The following is a 20767-nucleotide window of genomic DNA, read 5'->3' as shown; positions in this document are numbered from 1 at the left end:
TCTATACATTCATTACAACTGGAGTGGGCTTTCATAACTCACCGTATCACAGAATGAGGCAAAACTCACATTTGTTTATAGTGCTGCAGTTCTGCTCAGCAAGAAATGGTGCAGGGAAAGCACTGTCCTAAGCACTCGTGATCTGCTCTGAGTCCCAGGTGATTTCTCATGCCAGCTCCCAAACATCTTTAAGAGCCTCAGAAGAGTGGGGACCTGGCTGCCTCAGAGTCACCTCGAAACACCCTGCAAATAAGTCACCCCAGCAGCCTCGTGCAGGCATGGCTGAGGTTATCTCACAGGGGGAATCTGCCCAGTGGAACAAAACAGTTGGAGAATAGAAGAGTGAAATGAAGCTGAAGCATTCTCAGTATCAGATTTTGCACGCATTTTTTTCGCAATAACACAAAAGGAAGAAAGAGAATAAGAAAATGAGTTAGAGGGAGATGGAGAGAGAGATGGTCTATTAAGCAAAGCTACTTTTTTACTCTCTGAATTTACAGTCCTGATAGACATCTTTATTCAAAATTACTCATTTTTTATATTCAGATACTACAGCTTTCAGTACTAGGTCCTAGATTTGTCTGGACAGATTACCCTCTTATTTCCACAATGAAACTTAATTATCCTTTTTATGTCTTCAGATACTTCCAGTTATTTCCTGAACTGTTTCTGGGGACAGAGAGCAGCTGATGGGTCAGTCGGAAAAGTAAATACTGTGCCTCCCTACTGTTTTTAAGGCAAAAGCCCTTTGGCCCCAGGTCTTGTTAGAAAATTTTGAGGGCTAGTTACATATAATTTGCTCAGATCTACTTTTTCTGAGCTTTTTTTTTTTTTTTTTGTGACTAGGCAGAGACTCATCATTTTCTCAGCACCTTTCTGTGTATTACTTGGAAGCATCTAAATGTGACTAACTCACCTGGAATCCATAGGAGGATATTTGAATGCGTCATCTCTGAGACAAGAATAACTCCTCGTGAAATCCAGGGTGGAATTGACTGCATGGTTTCAAACACCCCTTCCTGTACCCCTGCTGTTGCAGCAAGAAGGAATGCATCTCAGTAGTTAAAGCCCAAATGACTGAATAAATTGGTTCAAAGCAACAGTAGGAGCAAAGAGGGATGTGGAAGTTGCTGGTCTTGAGTAGTTAGTGGATTTTAGGACACTCTGTAGGGTTCATCTGTAAAGAAACCTATTGCACATTATCCATTATCACTGCCTTCTGTCTGAGCAGAACTAACACAGAGTAGGCAACATGAAAAGGTTGCCTAAGATAACCCAGGACCTGCAAGTACTGAAGAGAAAATTATAATGAGTATCCATTCAGACTTTGAGAGTTATTTTTCAGGTTGTGGGTTTTTTTTTTTTAGTCTCATTTGTTCAAATAAGGAAATAAAGAAGTGTTACTACCAATTAAAATATAAATCGGCTTAGGAAAATCACCCAAATCATAAGGAAGAAGAGAGAGAGCACAACTGGGCATGTGTTATAGAATCCTTTAAGAATGAAATGCTAAGTCCTGAAGGGCTGATCTGGTAAAATAATTTTAATATAGAAATAGAGCAGTTGTTGCTGTGATACCCAGGTATGCTTTACTGGGTTGAACAAGTAATGGTCAAATGCATTTTGACTAGGCTGTGATGAACAGATTTGCAGGGACTTTATACATTGTATAACCCCCAAATTAAAATTTCTCTTACCCTGGCATAGTATTCACACTGCAGTCACATCTCTGCATGGAAGTTGCTTCTTCCAAGTTCAACTTGTGACCCCAGCCTGAAAGCAGAAACCAGGATGGTTCAGTATTACTGAGTCTGTCACACCAAAACCAGAAATTAAGATGTCACTGCGGTATAAAACACAAGTTTCTCTGTCACACCCAACCTACATTTTTTCCTGATGAGCTCATCATACTGAGTTTCCACTATCCTGAGAGAACAGATAATCTGTTTCCTATAAATACAATAAAGAGTGCTTCAAATGACATGGCATTTTTTTCAGTTCATCGTTTCAACGATTCAAAATTAATGTGAAAGGGAAAGATGCTGAAAGCAACAAGCAGCAGGATCCCAGGACTGAAGGTCTCAGGCTGAGTCCCCATTTTTGCTGTTGATGGGTTCTCCCATCTCAGACCTGTCACCTGAACCTTCAGCCTGGGTGCATTGATTTGCCTCCACAGGGCTCTGCAGCTCCATGTTCTGCACAGTGCACAGCAATAAACTGGGTCCTGATGCCATCTCTGCCCTCACTCCCTGCAACTGGAAGAGGAGTGATAAAAAATAATAATAAGCTGTGAATAATTATGTATTGTCTTTATAGTGAAGCAGGCCTTGAGCATTGTGAGCTCTCCACTGGGAGAAGTCCCATTTTAAAAAATCTCCCTGGCATAAAAATGAATCGGATCCTGTTACATGAATGGCCTGCATTTACTATTCTTTTCACTTACCTTCTAGCTGTTCATTTTCTGGGCTGACTTGTGCCTCTTGCCTGGTTGTCAGTGGGAGCTGGGTAACAAGAACTTGCTGGAAATGGAGTAGTAAATAAATAAACAAACACAGAAAAAAAACCTGCTGACTTGGCAGATGCACTATTACAACCATGATGTAAAACTATCTAAAGACAAATGCAATTTCTGAATGTCTCACAATTCACATCACAAACAGCAAGGGAGGAAACTGAAAGAGGAGTTTAATCAATGATAATGAATTTGGAACAACACTGGATTTTCAGATCATAAGAAATTCAGGACAAGTCTGGATTGAATTCTTGGTCTGAATCAGATAGTTTTCTTCCTGCAGCCATTGTAGCATCAAGCACTGCATCCATCATCTGTAAAAGGGCAGCACTTGGACTATCCCAATAGCAACGACCACTCTCCTAGAGCCAAGAAAACCAGCCAGCAGCTTTCCTCTAGGTTAAGGAAAATATTTGGGCACTTCAGGAGTATTCTCTTCCCCTCCCAAGAGCCTGACACCTCTAAGTGTGATACCAGGGCTCCTTGTTTCATCTGTTTCAATTTTGAGGGTCTTGGAAAAGGTAACATTTCATAACTGCTTCACTGGTCCTGCCCCAGGAATGGGGCATCTGCCCCAGGGAGAGGAAACACAAGAGAGCAGGGCAGAGGCAGAAACACCACAAGTAACCTAACGGATGTTTTGTTGGGAAAAAGGGGAGATTAATTAAAGGGGAAAATCTGCTGGTCATTAAGTGTCCTGGAGCAACTATTGTGACACTGAAGCAGTGAGTTTCTGTGTGGCTTTAAGACATCTGCCCTGAGGAAACATTTGATTGAAACTGTGTCCTCTTTTTCCCAAGTCTCCGATTCCCATCAGCCTGCAGTTGCCTTGCTAAATGAAATGCTTCTTTAGGGAGACTGGCTGGCCCCAGGGATTGGTAATGCAATATAGAGCCTTTCATCTCTCACCCATGAACCCAAGTCAAACAGAGTTTGGTAAATGGCCAATAACCCCTACCATCCCGGGGCTGTTTGGTGACCTGTGCCAAATGAGGAGGGTCATCTCTGTGTCTGTTTACTAGAAGGCAAGTGTCAACTTCACCATAAAAAAGGACACAGTTACTACTCATTATCACCCAATTTAACATTCTGAAGACAAGAGAGTGAGCCTGGAAAACTCAGCCATCTTCTGACCCAACCACGGCGGTCCCAGTACATCAGGGCTTGAAGAACATTAATGAGGACAGTTGCATTGTAGCAAACCAGGCTGTGCCTCTCCTGCCAACAAGAAATCCAAGTCTGAACTACTCTCAGCAGCATGTGATTACAGTTCCTCCCAGATCAACATGGAAATCCACAGGATTTATTCAGTTTTTAGGTGCAGCAGGCACTAAAGCATAACCACAAAGTTAAAGAATGCTGCAGACTTGTGCAAATCTGCATTTATGGTCTTAAATGGACACAGGCAACTTGCAGAGGGACCCAGCATCCAGCACTGACAGAGTTAACCCTGCACTGGAAGGCTCTGTTCCCTCACCCATCATGAGTACACTGTTCTGGTTACCAAAATAGCTGTATTTGGAAGGGTTGAAGGCCAGAAGCTCACTGCAGTACCCACTCTTGCCCTATGCACTGCTCATTTTAAGGTCAGACCTTTAGCATCAGGAATCTGTTAGAAGAAAGAGGAATCGCTTTAAAAGTTGTTGCCACTCTGGGGATTACCCTGGAAGGTCTGAGAGGGTAAAGGAAAGGGCAGGGGCAGATAAACACTTGGCCACATGAAAAATCAGCTGCCCCTAAATTTCAGTACATCTGCATAAACCTCCTGAAAGTGCAGCCAGCTTGTCCTTCCTCACAGTGTTCCCAGCCACCATTCTCATTCTGCAGCCCTTCTCATGCCACAGCAATGCTAGCAGTGTCGTTGTCAGCTGTGAGTTACTGTTTAATCCCTCCTATCTTGATTAATTGCGTTAAATTGGTATACCTATGTTAATTAAACAGGAGATGGCAGAGGCAGCTTTTACTTCTTGTTCTTTTGTGTAGATCGTTTCCCAGGGCTTCACAGGTTGTGGAAAAATAACAATACAGGCACACCACACATCATATTTCAGCACAGCTGATAAAGCTATTTTACTCGTACAGTGGTCCATGATTCTTTTTGCATATCACAGTATAGCTTTAATTACCACGCTGCTGCCTCATGGCAGCTCCTTTCACTTATCCTTTTTTTTTTTTATTTGTATTATTTGCAAGCCATAATCATGTTTTGCTGTCATCCCTGAGCATTGTGCATGCGTGAGTACAGGCAAATGCCAAGCCTGGAAAGGAAATTTGATGCGTGTCCATGAATTGGAGTTTTCAAACTTTGGCTGAAGATTAGTACATGTAAACATAGCTCTGCCCCCTTCATCTTGGATAATTGGTCACAAATGCTACTTGACACTTCTCAAATCAGACACTTTACATACTTCTGAGCATAGCTGAACTTTTTTGGCAGGAATTAATTTGCTTTGCAATTTAGCTGCTCATTCCTGGCCCGATCCCTGCTCCAGTGATTTCAGGGCAATGTTCTGCCAGTGTGAGGAGCACAGAGGCAGGACCAGATCTGTTTGCTAGCACAGACGAGCCCGGCTTTGTTGACTCCCTCAGAAAAACAATTACTGCAGCTAATGTTCTGCCCTTTGCCAGCCTTGATTAACACTGGGATTTTTACCTTCAGGTCCCTCTTTCTGTTCCAATTACTGTGCAAGTTGCAATGCATCAGGGGACATCTCAAAAGAATGGAGAAGGCGATGTAGCATCACCAGAAAATGCAAATTCTGACACGCCAAGACCCTTCCACAGCTTTGTGGGAGATGGTTACAGACACCATCCAAGGAGATTCTCTCACTTTTTTTCTGCCCCTCCTGCATGCTCCAGCAGAGAAGGGAAATCCATTCTGGAGTGCTGATGGAGTTTGAAGCAGGCACAGAGTTTCATTCTGTTCAAGAGCCCCGTTTGCTCTGGCAGTGTTTACTCACTGTGCACCAGCACTGGGAGAGCTGAGCAGACCATATGCTCACTGAGAAGGGCTGCCAGGTCTCAGGGAGCATTGCTGTGCCTATTCCAGGAGGGGTTTGGGGCAAGAACACATTCCATAAAGGATTTCACTAGGAATATTGTATTTTATCTGGTGATTTATTTCTGTCCAGTCTCTGGACTAAATGGCAGTTTATCAGCATATCCATGGAGGCCTATGAATAACCAGTGGAAAATCTCATTCACCCTTTATTCACTGGGATGCTGATATGCTGGATATTAAAAATGTTTGTTAGTTTGTTCTTTTCAGCTATCAACTGGGGTGTGAGCCAGCATGCCCTCCTCACACTGCTGTTTCATCCAGAAAATGCAGAGAAAATGACAAAAAAATGTCAGTTCTAGAGGAGGGCAACCACTTGCAAGAGTAATTTTAACATCATTGCCTTGTTTCTCACTAAAACTAAACCTGTAAATTAGATTGAACTCCTACCTGCAGAAGCAAAGGAAGGAACATTGTGCTGGGCTTCAGGGAGAGACCATGAGAGGAGCAAATCCCTGGTGGTTCTCAGGGCTTCAAAGCACTGGTGAGGAGTAGCCAAGACAGAAAGAGTCCCCGGGATGTTTCTCTGGCCTCTGGTGCCATGACCAAGAGCTGACCCACTGCCCAGGGCCAGGGAAGCAGCTGCATCAGCCATCTCTCTGAGTGCTTGGTCCCCACCCTTTCCAGCCATGGTCTTGGGACCATTAGGTTCAGCCCTGAAAAAGAAATGTAGCTCACGTTATCAGAAATTTGGCAGATTCACTGTGGAGAAGCAATAACTGCCCTGAATTTACCACAGAATAATTCAAGCGAAGACATTGCATGTTAGTATGTGTTGGGTTTTCATAGATTCCTACCTTAAAATAAACAAACAGTGACGTGTTTTGCTTCATGCTCTTTAACTCTGATATTTGAATCATCATGGGAGTGGTGGGTATGATATTTCTAGGTGAACAAGGCAACAATTGGCCAAGAGATACAACACAGCGCAAAAGCCTGGGCTGAGGAGGAGGCTTGGTTTCCATTGCTATTACCTATCACTATAAATTCAGCTTTCAGGTCCTAGACATTTTAAAATAACATGTCTAGTGTTAGAATAGGAGACTATCAGAAAAAGTGAATTACAGGTTACAGGCTCCTAGTATTTGCAGTAAAAGAACTATTACCGTAATTACACCTGTGGAGTACACATTGATGTTGTTATTAGGGGAAAGGGATGGTAGAATTAGGATTTATGGAAAGAAAACATTGCAGAAGGAGAGCCAAATAGTTTAGCTGGGATAAAGAACTCTCATGCCTACTGGACACACTTCTGTTTTCAGCACGAGGTCACAACATGCTTGTGGACTTGCAATGTCCAGGGATTTAAGTGAAACCACTCTGGATCACCAATGTCTGGTACAAATGGAAACAAACCACAGCCCACAGAAAGGCTCAGCCTCACTCTCAGCCCCTGATTAGGAGCTGATGACTTTTTGTACCATTGAACATCTCCATGGTCTTTGCTGGCTGCAAATGGGAATTGTCCAAGTGACTCCATGAGCTTAATTCTTCTTAGACAAAAGATCTTCCCCCATCCTCAAAAAAGATCACACCCAGATTCTTGAACACATGAAATGAGACTAGAATAAGGAAAAACAAAATATTTTTTTCTGGGGAATGGTGAATCTCCATTTTGACTGGTAATTTTGTGGTCAGGGCTAAGTGGCCTTTACTGGTCCATGGTTACTTGCTGGTGTAAATCCACCACGTCACCTCCTGGATGTCATTGCTTAAAGTCAGAAAACTCGTGCTTCAGTGGTTGAAGATTTACTTGCTTAATGGTGTCATCAACAAATTCAGGCTGGCAATGACATCCTGCTTGTCTAAGCTGACATACAGCCTTGCACTGTCCTTGTTTTCCTTCCCATCCCAACTTAGGGCTCAGTGTTAGAATCCACCACAAACCAACACCACAGCTGAAGAGAATGAAGTGATTATTGAACATGAGGTTTGCATGTAGATAATTAGAAGTCCGGCTGAGTAGATCATATTATTTACTGTATCATCATTATTTTTGTCTTTAAGAAGCATTTAAACTATATTATTTCCTCTATCACTCCATCTCTTCAGTGCTCTGACTCCAGGGATGAATTGTGCTGCGTGTTTTGGTAGAGATTTGTTTTCTAAAATAGGATGGAACCATGTGGAGCTTAAATCATTGCTGTAATAAGTTAGTAAGTTGTCCCTACTTGAGAAAACTCTTGTGTCAGGAGTAAAAGCCCTTGTTTGGCTGTGCTGCAAGAAGCAGGATGATATTTAATTATGACAGTTGAAACTCATCTCCAAGTGCAGACAATATTGATTTGTTCTTATACAGAAAAGGTGGAATTAAAGAGCTGGTTTATTTAGAAATTTACTTATTGCTGAAAATGTCTGTTCAGCTCGTTTTTAAATTTGATTTCTTATCCCAGGTGAATTACACTGCATTTCTGAATCTCAAGAACTGCTTGTGCCTGGTAACAGCTGATCGAAGTACCAGCATAATTCGGTTGTTTTGATTGTAAGATTTTTGTTTGCTGCTTTAGTGGACAATAGTATTTTTAAAAGAGAGCCTAAGAGCACCAGAGACAGAATTACAGCCCACAGTTGGTCCATGAGTCTTGATATTAGTATAGGACCACAGTCTATAAGGTCAGTGGCAAATGATACCAGCTTGCAGGCAAAATCAATGTTTGGTTCTGGAAAAGGAAAAAAAAAAAACAGCGAGGAAATTCTGTGCCATGGTCCCATCATGACAAATGAACTTAGGCAAGTTGAAGATAATAATGATTGTTTAATATTCCACAGTTTTACAACTTGATACTCTGTGGACAAAAGATCAGAAGCTTGCTGAATCCAAAGTTTTGAATCTTTGGGTCAATATGCTTCTCATGTCTTCAACGTTTAGTTTAATTTCGGAGGAAACAGTTCTGAGCTAAGATAAGATCTCAGACAAAATTGACGTGGACTCGCAACATGGCCTAACATAACAATTTAATCTATCCTGTGCTTCCCCTGAAAGGAGGCTTAATAACTGTGGTATGATTTCACCTGCTGCTTCTAACATTTGCTCATTCTTTTTTCCTGAGCAAATTTGGATTATCAGATGGCGAGCAGCTTTGTTCATGGTAGGCAAACTTGAATTCATTTAGGATTAATAACAATGGGTTCAATCTTGGATTCAATGGCAGTTCTTAATGAATGGAGTCTTTGGAAGACAAATGTTTGTTTGTGTTAAAAGAAAAATAATTAATTCTCCATTTTTCTGAATATGAGGTGATTATAGCACATATCACAAAATGTTTTCCCTGTGTTTCCAGCCCTGGGTATAAGAACCACAGGAATGTTCCCCAAGCCCCAGCATTACAGATAAGAGCCATTTTGACCTTCTCATTTCAAAACTTGGAGTTTTGCAACGGATTATTTAGTGTGAGAAAAAAAAATTTATTTCTTACTCACAGCACTCTCAGGTCCTGCTGGTGATCTGATGCAGGGCAGGGAGGAGAGAGGAAGGTCCACATCCCTGCGATCCATCAGCAGTCCTAGGTCAAGACAGGGTTACTTGGATGAAGGAATCAAGGCTGGATGTGGATTTTGGCCCAATCCTCAGCATTGTCTCAGGCATTGGCATCTTCCAGATTCCTTTGGGAAATGCTGCATTCTTCATTGCTGCCCCTGTCCCTTGGGAAGCAGCTGGAGCACACACAAGCACCATGTCCTGCCAGGAAAGGCTGTGCTGCCCAACACCAGCTACCTGCTGACCTCGGGGAAAATTGACAGCCTTCAGGAAATGTACCCTGCAGGCAATTTTACCCTGGAAAAACATCGCCCACATAGCTAGAGTTTAGGACAACAAATTAGAGCTTTTAATATGCACTGGCCGCTTTTTTTTTTTCCTTCCCCATACCCACACCACCACCATCCCCCCCCCAGCCCAGTAACATCCAGTTGCCTAATTCCATTTGAAATCACCCGGGTTAGGCACCTAAATAATCTTGTCCTTCATGCCTGTCAACATCTTGAGGCACCTAACCACCTTTAGAGATGTGGTGTGAAAGCTTGTGAACGATGCAATCGAGGAGGGAAACAAAAGACAAGTATCCCTATTTGCTGCCCAAGAATCCACAAAGAATGCTGCTTCAGCTCTGCTCTGATTTCTAATTAGATTATGAGTGATGTAGGACTCTGAAGCCAAGCTGGAGTTTGTGCTAGCACTTTGCATGTATGAATGACAAAGGGACACCACTTTCATATTGATTTAAGCAAGCCAGTGGAAGAATGTTTAAACATCAAGTGCTTGATGTCCCAGTTTGCCAGAGCACCTGGAAATATCAAATTAATTCCAGGTGTTCTGCCATTAAGACAGGCTTGCTGCTTTTACAGCCACACATACAAAACGTGGCTCCCAGTTCCACAAATAAAAACAGAATGGTTTCTGCTCCTAATGCCTCGATAACTCCGACATATTGCAAGTTCTGGAAAGAATTTTAATCTACATAGGTTTTTTTTAAAATGGGGAGGGGAGTGAGGGGGGGAGAGATTTTAAATATGCTGCATACAATTTGTGATGGTCATCTCTAAAATGCAGCTCCATTATCCTTTTCCATTTGGAATGAATGAGGCTAATTAATTTCAGGCCATACTTGATGAGGTCAGCACCATACGAAGGGTGCGTGCTAGACATTGCTAATCTCTTTCAGCTGAGAGTGATGAATTAAAGATGAAGCATTCCTTTGCAGGCCTAATTTAGAATGTATATCAAAAACCTACAGCAAATAATACTATACCCTACAACAAAGGAAAACTTGTTCTCTCAGGCTCCCATGTAGGGTTGATTTTAAAGGCATTTTCATTTCTCTTTGGAATTCCAGCTGTGGATGGGTGAAACAGTTCAGAAAATTCAAGCTTTCTCTCTTTCTATTGCATTTATGGACAAAAGTAGGAAAAGGGGGGGGCTAAGGGGAGAGAGAAACTGGTCCGTGTTTGATGCTGTATATCCTGTGATTCTGACTGTACACTCAGCATTTGGGAAACCAAGTACCTGGGAGGTGACACCCCCCCCACAGCCCACACTCAGATTTTACTGCTGGGGCTTTTTCAGTCTGAGGGGAAAGCAGTCAAGGGTTCCCTTTGGTTCAGCATCATCCCAATGTTTTGTTGGACGTTGCAGGCAGGAAAAGGAACAGGTCGAGCAGTTCTGCTGGGTCACCCAGCAAGGACATGAGCTTCCAAACCCTCACAGAGCTGCATTTCTCCCTAGGAATAAACACCTTCCTGTGCAAAAATGTCACATCACATCTAGAAGTGCAGATAGCAAAATTTAATGGAACAAGTCGCTGCGAAACCAACCAGGTCTGGGAGCAGGACAGATTGCTGTACAGCTCCCAAATTTGGTGGAGTTAAGGCTCAGCCAAGCTTTGCCACCTTTCCCTCAAGGCCAAGCTGCCCACAAAGTCCACAGGGGTTTCCCCCGAGGGACAGACTGCAGGATTTGACCCTGTGGGCAGCAAGAAGCTTAATTGTCATTTTGGTAAAATAAAGACTTATGAAATCTTAATCCAACCCCAGAAGGAGGCTGCAAACAATAGACCACCGTCTTCCCCACCACCTCACTGCTCAGTACCTGGCAGTTCCTTGGAATTCTTGACAGGTTGCTGCAGCGAGTCGAAGTTCCCAACTGGTGGCCATAAGCGGCTGCCGTCTTTGTATCCCAGTAGTCCTCATTAGAACAAAGCTGCTTCGAATTAAATCCAATCTACATGCCGAATCAATCTTTCAACCCTTTGATTGCTTCTGAAAATATTTATACTTCTTAATAATGCACATTTTGTCCCAAAGCCTGTGATTAAACCCAGACAAGGTCCGGAGAAGCCTGAAGTATATGTGGAAGGGGTTATTTTGGACAGGAAAAGAAAGATAAAGACACAGGTTTTTCCTATTGTGAAACCATTAGAGTGTATAAATCTAGCAATTGCAGTTGTATAAGCATCAGAGTGGGGTTGTAATAAATACAGATTGGAGTATTATAGTAACCAAATGGAGTTTATGGATTATGTTCACTAGTTCATATTTCTCAGCTACTACAACCTAACTAGCATCATGCTGCACTCACCCCTGTTAATATTCCCTATTAATATTCTCTTTACGTGTTTGGGGGGGAAAAAAAAAGTTAGGATTCAGCTGCTGCTCTGTGTAAAACAAATATATTTAAAGAATCATGCCCTCCAAAGCAAAAAAATAAACACAGGGATGCTGTAAAGCGGCTGTGTTGGAAGGGCACGGGCTGTGCCTGCCTGAAATCAGCCCCATTCTGCTGAAAGTTAATAACTTCCATCTGAGTGGAACCTGGTCCCAGTGCAGGGCATTTGCTGCGTGAAAATTAGGGTGTAAAAACGAGGCAAATCACTTCTGCTATCCCTTATCCTGGTAAATTTTTAAGGTGGTAAATAATAAGCTTTGGCTGGAGATGAGAAAACACACAAAGGCTCTGAAACCGTGCTGTGTGGTAAACAGCATGTTATTGGCTTCTCAAAAAGCAGCATACATCACAGGTGAGATATGTGGGGATGAAGGGAAGGATACACTCCTTGGCTAGGAGGAAGGCCAGATCCTCCAGAGTGGGAATCTGCCGTGGATTCAGGAGGTAGTGGTGGCTGGGGACGCAGATCAGATAAAGGCTCTGTACCTGTCTCCCTCCCTAAACACAAATGACTGCCCTTGTCTCTAAAAAAAGGGAAAAACTGACTTTGGAAAACACGCCGTGATAAATCTCCTTGGAGAAAGTATGCAGCGCCTGGGTGAGAGGGAGAGAAATCCTAGAAATTAAAAGTCTGTAATGCATATTTAACATCATTGTCATCAGCAGCATCAGATGGTAAATGCAGGTAATATTCTTCAGCAGTGGGTTGGTAAATGCTTGTGGTAGTTTTGCTTGTGACAGTTTCCCCTTTCATAAAGGAGAGAAAGAAATATTCTCAGTTTAAATATTATTCATTGACTCTTTCATCACATAGTTCATTATATTAAGCTGTAATTTCCTAAATATGTTGAGGGGTGGTATTATTATTATCCATATATATCCTGACTCATGATGGCTATTTTGCATTAATGTATGATTTGGATGCTCAGTCTTTAAAGTAGAGAGAAGGGGGAGTTTATCATCACAATAAATAATGGGAGAGGAGAGATTTAAAAAAATAGGGATGGATAAATAAATAAATAGGGATGGATCCAAAATCTAATGACATGCATGCAAATCCATTTTGGACCAGGCCCCCAGCAGAACTCTGTATTATATAACCAGCATTTTCTGAGTATCTTCTATTGTTTGACAGCCCTGATTTCACACTGAACTTGGAGTTCATTTCTGAGCAGAAGCTTTCTATATGGAAACTTTAAATCATATCCCTGAACACACACATACCATGGAGGATATTGTCTTATTAAAGAGTTTAAGCCTAAAGGTGTATGCCTATTTTTAAAAGAAATTTTCTGATTGTAGATAACTGCTCAATTTGATTTAGTGTCCAATGATAGTGATGGGGTTGATAACTGAGCATTCATCGGTAATTCATCTTGTGCTAGTAGAAATTTACAGCAAAGCAGTGCTTTCCCAACACTGACAAGTCCTATTAATCTTCTTCAGACACATTTCAATAGGTGTCTCCATCTGTGCCCAACATCTAAACACTCTGGCATCACTGGGGACTTGGAGACACCTTCATTTCAGGTTACACTAGTGAAAATGTGATACTAGATTGTACTCTATTTTTAACCTAATTCTCTCTTTTCATTCAATTAGCCTTTCTTGCCTGCATTTTTCTACTCATGTGTAACATCCTTTTCCCAGGAATAGCTTAAAAATGAGATTTAGCTACTTAAAGAGAGAGAATCTGCCAGGGTGAGAGCAACCAAGAGCTTAATACATAAAAACAGAATAATAAAGCTGAGGGACAGAGTGTGGAGACAAAATCACCAGTCACCAAACACATCCCGAGCAGCATTCCCACAATATTCTCCTCTGGATGCACCTCTTGCAGGCACTGCTGGGTTAGGACAGGTCTGAAACCAAACACCCCAAAACTGAAAACAATTGCAGGATGTTTGGGCGTTGAAACCCAAAACACCTCTGTTTGTTCTGCCCAGGGATCCCCAGCATCCATCCCCGCTTCGCTTTACATCGACAACTAATGCATGAACAAACACAGAGCAGTCAAATTACAGCAATAACATCTCTGGGTGGATTATGTTCCAACTTCCTCACTTATTATTAAAAGTGAGTAAATTGTGAAGCACATGGGAGAGGTAGGGTGCAAATGCAGGCGAATTTCCACTCCGAACCAAATGTTGTTTTTTTTCCACTTTCAAAGCTGCGATGAGTTTGCGAGCAGACACAGCACAGCTTTAAAGCTTACTCATTCAAAAATGTGTGTTTGGGTTCCTTTTTTTTTTCTTTTTTTTTTTTTTTCCCTCCCTTCCCCTCCTTACTCCATTTACGTTTGCCTTTCAAAGAGGAGCAGATGCACACCATTTGGGTTTGGGTGGCTCCTACTTGCTCTGAACTTTCTTCTGAAAAGAGCAAACCGTGAGCCGTGCATCTGCTCCGCGCCTCAGAGGCAGCTTCAAACTTTGTTTCTGGCTTTATGAAGTTCTCTCGTGAGTCGTATTATGGATCTAAATGACCTTATTGTAGGTGGCAAGTTTAAATGTGCCATATTAATAACTTGTTATCCAAGACAAATTAAGTCCTTATGTGTCAAAAGCACTCTGTTCTGGATTACCTACAAGACAAGTATTTATTGAATAAACGTTGGATCCAATTTCATTTTAATGTGACTGACTGTATGCTGCAGCCCCTCAGAACGAGATAAAAACACTCAAACCTACAACTGTGTTGCAACATTACACCTAACTTGTCTATTTCTATTATTGTCTTTTTAACATGGGATATCAAAAGTGTTTGTGGGGGGTTTAAGGATTTATTATTATTATTGTTATTATTTTTTTCTGAAGAGCAAGGAGAGAGATAGGAAAAAAAAAAAGACTGGCATTCAGCCTAAAGAGAAATCATTGAAACAAATTAATCCTATGCCGTTTAAATTGACATGGTAATCCATCATCAGCAAAGGGAAACTCTGAAAGCAATCTAGAATCTGCAGTGTTCTTTCACTGGCCCTCAGGCACAAAGACAGATAGCAAAAGAGGAAGGGGGGAAAAAAATCATAAAAGTTAGCAGCATCTTAGCATAGGGAAGGGCTAGAGAGAGCAGCTTTCACTTTTTGCTGCTTTCAAGCACCCAGCTCAGAAAGCAGCGCTGATTAACCTTCAGTCAGAGCTGCTTCAGCTGCCTGTGTGTCAGATCATCCTCGGCTCTGGATGGAGTCATTTCAAACAGCTCAGAGCCCCCGTCCTGCAGAAACTCCCCTCTGAAAACTCTGCCAAACATCAACTGGAGCGTTTCTGCTTACAGAGGGCCTTTTATTAGCCTAAACTTGATCATTCCAAATGGACAATAAATTCTATCTTCACAGCCCTGGAGAAAAGAGCTGGGCTATCCTTGGGAGTTTAATAGGCAGGATTTTCATAGAGCTAGCATGAAAAAGCTGGGGAGGGTTATTTGGGTTTGGACTCAGGATACTTTTTTTGTCCATCCCCTGCTTTCTCAGTGGGGCTATCCACCGTAATGCATGTTTCCCAAGAGATTTTTCAAGCTAGTTTTAAATATCTAAAGTGATGGGACTTTGTGCACCTTTAAAATTTTATTAGACTTATGGTCAGAAGAAAACATAAACCTCTTGGGCCTTGAAAGCCCATTGCAATACAGCCATTACCCCTATAATGTCAACAGAGCTACAAAATTCTCTGGAAATAAACCTTTTAAGAACAGCTTTCCCTGCTTCATGTTTTCTTTTAAGGTCAGTGGTGCATCACTTTTTTGGAAAACGTTTCCCCTCTCTGGCCAGGTTTAGCAATGTGAAGTAGAATGTATATTACTAAATGAATAGGTTTAATTTTAGACACTGAAAAAATAAATAGAAGAAGAGAGCCAGGGCAGGAATAATACCTTTCAGTTAGAAACAGACATAGTAGAAAGAAAAAGTCAGAACTTTAGTGCCAGGGGCAAAGGGGTGAAAGGCTGGCTAATATGAACCATATCCAACATCTGCCCTATTTTAATTTAGCAGGGATAAAGTTTCTTCTTTTTTATTATTAAGAAAACTTTATGTGGCAGAGAAACCCACGAGCTATGTTATCAAAACTGTTTTATTGTCACACTGAAACTTAGAACTATCAAGAATTGGCAGGGCAAAGAGATAAAAACTCCCCTTCTCTCTCCTTTTATGCTCTGTGACAAGCCTGGGCTCGGGTCCTGCTGACTGGGATGTCCTTTTCATGTCTTTATGAAGTACTGCACTTGGGGCTGTAATATAAAGGGGAGGTTAATTGTTCAGGATGGGTCCAAATGATTGATTCTCTAGGTTTAAAAAAAAATAATAATAATAAATTTAAAAAAAAAAAAATCTGAATATTTAAAAGAAAATCCTGATGCTGTGGTCGCCCTCAGAGGTGAGCTGAGGTGGTGATGCACAACAAGTGTAAAGAAGGGCTGCACTGGGGACCTGGATGAGAAAAAGCCCAAATTGCCAGGCTGGAACATGATCTCATTCCATCAAAAAGTTTTCCACCTCGATAGTGCAAATTCCACTATAAAATAACAAAGTATACTAAACCACATGTCAGTAGCTGTAGGAGTAAGAGAGCAAATTGGTTTCTGACAAAAGCAGGATGAATACCTTTGGATAATCTAAAGTTAAAATTTGATTGAAAGCATAACATTCCTCTAAGCATCAATATGCTTAGGATCCAAAATATGGTTATTTTATTACCAGTTAATACTTAGATCAAAGCCAAACACTGTAGCTGGAAGGGACATTCTCTCTGGAAATAAAGTTCCATGTAATTATTTCCTATTAAAAACTAAAACTGGTCTTAGATTCAAAAATTTGGGCTTCCTTACATGCGATATAATTCAAGCTTGTCAAGAGAGAGCAGATGTACCATTTTTCACTGTTTGCTGGTATCTCTTTGCTTTAAAGTTTTTGGTTTAGCTTTAACCCTTTGAACGTGAAAGATTCTGATCCAATTTGCCTCGATCAGACCAGGGGGGACTGTTTTGGATTATATTGACTAATTTCTTGCGATAAGAAATTAGAATTTGATATAAGCTAACATGATTTTGAATAAAGTCTACAAACATAGAGAGGTGAAATCTAAAGAAAGTGATATGGCGATGGGGAGGCAGCTGAAAGTTAAACATTAAATTGTAAACAAGGGTCTTACTCTTGGGCAAAACAGCTCATCTTAATTCAATTCAAGACATGGAGTTTAAAATATGCACTCAAAATACTTCCAAGAAAGCTGCAACCTTTCAGAGGAGGGAGATAAGAACGTATTTTAATTATGAGGTTATAAATATGCGATAGATTTAATTTTTTTTTACCAACTCCAAGTGCACTACGTAACATTGTTCAGATGCAGTTTTACATTTATCTGTCTGTCTCTATTCCAGTAAAGGGTTTTGCTTTTATTTTATTCTTTCTCTATTTTTTTTTTCTTCCTGATAGCTCAATCTCTATTTATGGCATCGCTGAGGCAGGCCCTGGGAAAAAAAAAAAAATAGAATCTATCCTTCTGTATTTATAAACCACCACAGAATAAATAGAGAATGGCTCCTTTTTACAACTGAAGGGCTGGTATAATAAGTAGCAATATGAAATATTTAGACACATTATTTCAAGCTTCCCGGCTGCTTCTGATTCTGCTAATTATTTTTGATCTGTCACTCAGAAATAAAAAAATAAATAAATAAAACTTTAAAGAGTTCATTAGGACTGCGGAAAGGAAGAAGAGTCAGATATAAGGCAGCAATTATAATTTGGTTTTAACATGTTTTTTTTTCTTTTTTTTTGCTGACTCCTCAGCTATATTGTTCAGTAGAAGGATGGCTACAATATTCTCCTACATTAAAGCCTGTTAAATAGGGAAGAAGCTGAGACATTCAGCTGGGATATTGTTTGCTAGCTCAATTAGTATCCCAAGAATTTGAAAGTACAATAAATGTATCTGAAGATCATATCTAAACATACTTACCAAAAAGTACCCACCTCTCTCAGCAGTTCACATATTTCTGCCTTCTAACTGGGAGGGGAAAAAAAAAAAAAAGGCAGTTCGATGTGTAGGTTAAGATTGGCGTGTGGCAAGGTTTGTGTGAGATACAAAGAAATCTGTATTTCACTCAACAATTTCATTGCTTAAACATATAGTTTAGAAGCATCTTTTCCTTTAAACATGTGGTTCAATAACATTTTCTTCAAAGGAACAATTCAACGTGTTAAAAGATTTAAGAACAAAGAATGTGCTGCAAAATGCAAATTCCTCCAGTGTTATACTGTGTATGCAATTATGTATGTAGGCAGATAGATATAATTTGAGAGTTATTAACTTTCAACATCAATGATGTACCCTGAATCAATACAATGTAACTACCTATTAAAATATAAACCAGGTGTGTTCCCAGGCAAATACAGCCTGAGAAGCTTTTCTAGATTTTTTTTTTCTTTAAAGATTGCAGCTCTACTGTGGACAAGAAGCTCGAGAGCTTGGTGCTGGTCCTAAAGATGGAGATTGCTTTGCTTTTTGCTGATGATACTAGAACGTTTCATTTCCTCCACCTTTGGGGAAAAAAAAAATAATTCAAAAATATTAAACAATAATGAAATGCTGTAAAGGGGATAAACTGCCTCCCAAACATCCGTGCATTTATGCACCTCCGGATGCATGGCAAAGAGAAAAGTTCCCTATTTCCATTTTTCCTTTGGCTCAAAGGAGGGAATGAAGAGAGCAGAAATCATTTTAAGCTTTGCCCTGCCGTCGGATCGACCCCTCTCGCAAATCCCTTTCTCCTGGCCGCCCTCCCTCTCTCCCCCGAGCACACAGCCCGGCGCAGTTAACCTTGGAGCGGCGCCGGGGACGGAAGGGTTAATGAAACCCAGCTCTTTACGACCTCCAGGGTCAGACTCTTCCTATCTGCAATCTAAGGAATTAGGTAAGGAGGTTATAAGATTATAGTGAAAGGAGTTATAGGCCCTCGTAGCCTCACACCTGAACATATTGGGCTAATCCACTGGGATTCTTAAAAATCGCTTCAGCTATGGAAAACTGTTAATTAGGCTGAGTCTGTCCCGAGGTTTCCTGTTGCATTAGTGATCCAGCCGAGCTGCCTGCACTCCATAGGCTCGCACGAAATGCTCCGAATATGCCTACACTTTCTGTCCCTTCTCCACCACCGAAATCAGCATCAGCCCCTGATTTCGGGGTTTAAAAAAAAAAAAAAATGAAGCAAAGCTGGGGAAAAATTCAGCCCGAGAGATGAACAAAAGTCAACCCCCTCCTGTCCCTGAGCCCTGGGTGCCCGGCAGGCTATTTGCAGCTGTTTCTAACTTCAGTGTTTGTTTACAGTAGCAAAATTAGCACTTGGAGGAGAAGTGAAAAGCTGTTTTCACATCAGTTTTACTCCTCGGTTCCTAGCTTGAGATGCCTTTCCTCCCTCCCAGCAATCAGCATCATTTAAAGTGCGGTTCAAACTTTCTCTCGCTCCTTTGACTTAGTTCTCTGCAGTCGCATCCTATTTTCTGCTAGAGAAAAATACGCGGAGAGAAGGTAGCATGTGAACACGGGCCAAACATCACGGATTCGAGGCAAAAAAATAATAATAATAATCCCGAGCATCCCTGCAGAACGTATTTTAACGTCGCTTGGCAGAGCCCTGCCCTACTCCCAGCTTTCTGCCCTTTGGCACTCAGAAATTTGCTTGTCTCCAGCAAAGTTTTCTTTAATCCGCCGAGACACCCCAGGGCTGTACCTGAGCCACGGCTAAATTGCTCCCTACGACCGATAAAATCCTGCAGCAGCAACTCCCCAACTTCAATCTTTAAAACAAGGGTTGATTTTGGCCATTTTGTCATTTGCAGAAGTGCTGAATTTTTTTTTTTATTTAATTTTTTTTTTTATGCCACTTGTGGTCACCCTCGAATGGCAGTAATCTGTAGATTACATATTACGAGCCTTGTCATTACGTGGATAAAATGAGGTGGTTAAACGCTAAAATCCATTTTACTCACCACATTTGCTTGTGGGGAGGGAGGGGGGCGGGAAGGAGAGGGGAGAACAAACTTGGAGGAGAAGGATTTCAAGCCCTCGGATGGGAGCTGGATGTGCTCCTGCTGTCAGAACCCTCTCTGCCTGTTGGCCACACGGGCTGGGAACCCCTCAACTTCACCTCCAAGCCAGGCGCCCGATTACTCCATCCCTCTCCCTCGCTCCTGAGCCTTTTGTCCCCATTTTCGTGGTTTCTCAGCTTTGCTCCACAGAGGCGACTTTTCTCTGCCTCTCCTGGATTTGCTCTGTAGCATCTCTAGGCTCCTACTCTCCAGCTCTCCCCCCGTTTGCCTCTTTCATGTGTGTCCCTGATCCCTCTCCAGCTGATGTGATTCTTTAGAAATGTGGGTCTTATCCCGTCCCTACCTTTGCCGGCTCTGATTAGATATTATTTTTTCATTGGCTCTGCTACAATGGGTTCCTCCCTTTAATCTCTCGGTATATTTTCCCCCTCCCGGTATAACCAAATCCATGAAATTCACAGCCTCTCTCTTTGACACGACTGGTTCGTCTAATCACTCCATATCGATTTCCCTAACTCTTTTCATCCAGCTGAAGACACATCTTAAAACACTCCAAGCCAGAGTGTGCTCTTTGCTTTATACACACTAATAAAATGATTTACCCTTCTCTCTCTGCTCTCCTCACAGGAGAAAATCGTTCAAGTCGCGGCTATTTGTGTGTGATCAGTAAATATTTAGTGTGGCGACATCCTCAGCTCCTCTCCTGATCAATACGCAACCCAACAGGAGGTGGACTATTGTCCGGGCAGTGACTTGCTGAGATCTCCTTTAGATGAATTCTTTGCCCCCCATACTGTCTGTTAGGATTTATCCTCGAAGGTAACCAATAAAGAAAAATTGAGTCTTTAAAAACGTCTGTTTCTAACCTGTTTACCGTGCCATTAAAGCACCTAAGCAAGGAATGGCTTATTCATCCCCGTCTCCCTCATCCCTGGGATGGGCTGACACACGCAGAGCGCTGCTGGAAAATGGGGATCAAAGCCCCCGCACGGCTGC

At 41.6% G+C, this 20767-nt stretch overlaps 1 protein-coding gene across 1 annotated transcript in view; it reads right to left on the bottom strand.

Moving 5' to 3' along the window:
- The window catches only part of LOC146432606 (uncharacterized), a 35532-nt gene that overhangs the window by 6877 nt on the left and 7888 nt on the right, over positions 1–20767 (bottom strand). Inside the window, exons 3-5 of the mRNA XM_085070668.1 lie at positions 8996–17729; positions 5961–6226; positions 917–2519 (exon numbers count right to left, since the gene is read on the bottom strand). The gene's annotated coding sequence lies outside the window, so the exon portion shown is untranslated. The remainder of the gene's footprint in view (positions 1–916; positions 2520–5960; positions 6227–8995; positions 17730–20767) is intronic.

The sequence above is a fragment of the Lichenostomus cassidix genome, chromosome 10, assembly GCF_008360975.1.
Source record: "Lichenostomus cassidix isolate B80296 chromosome 10, HeHo_3.0, whole genome shotgun sequence".
NCBI classification, from domain to species: Eukaryota; Metazoa; Chordata; class Aves; order Passeriformes; family Meliphagidae; genus Lichenostomus; species Lichenostomus cassidix.
The sequence above is the reverse complement of the archived record's forward strand: the minus strand, read 5'-3'. Positions and strand labels throughout refer to the sequence as shown.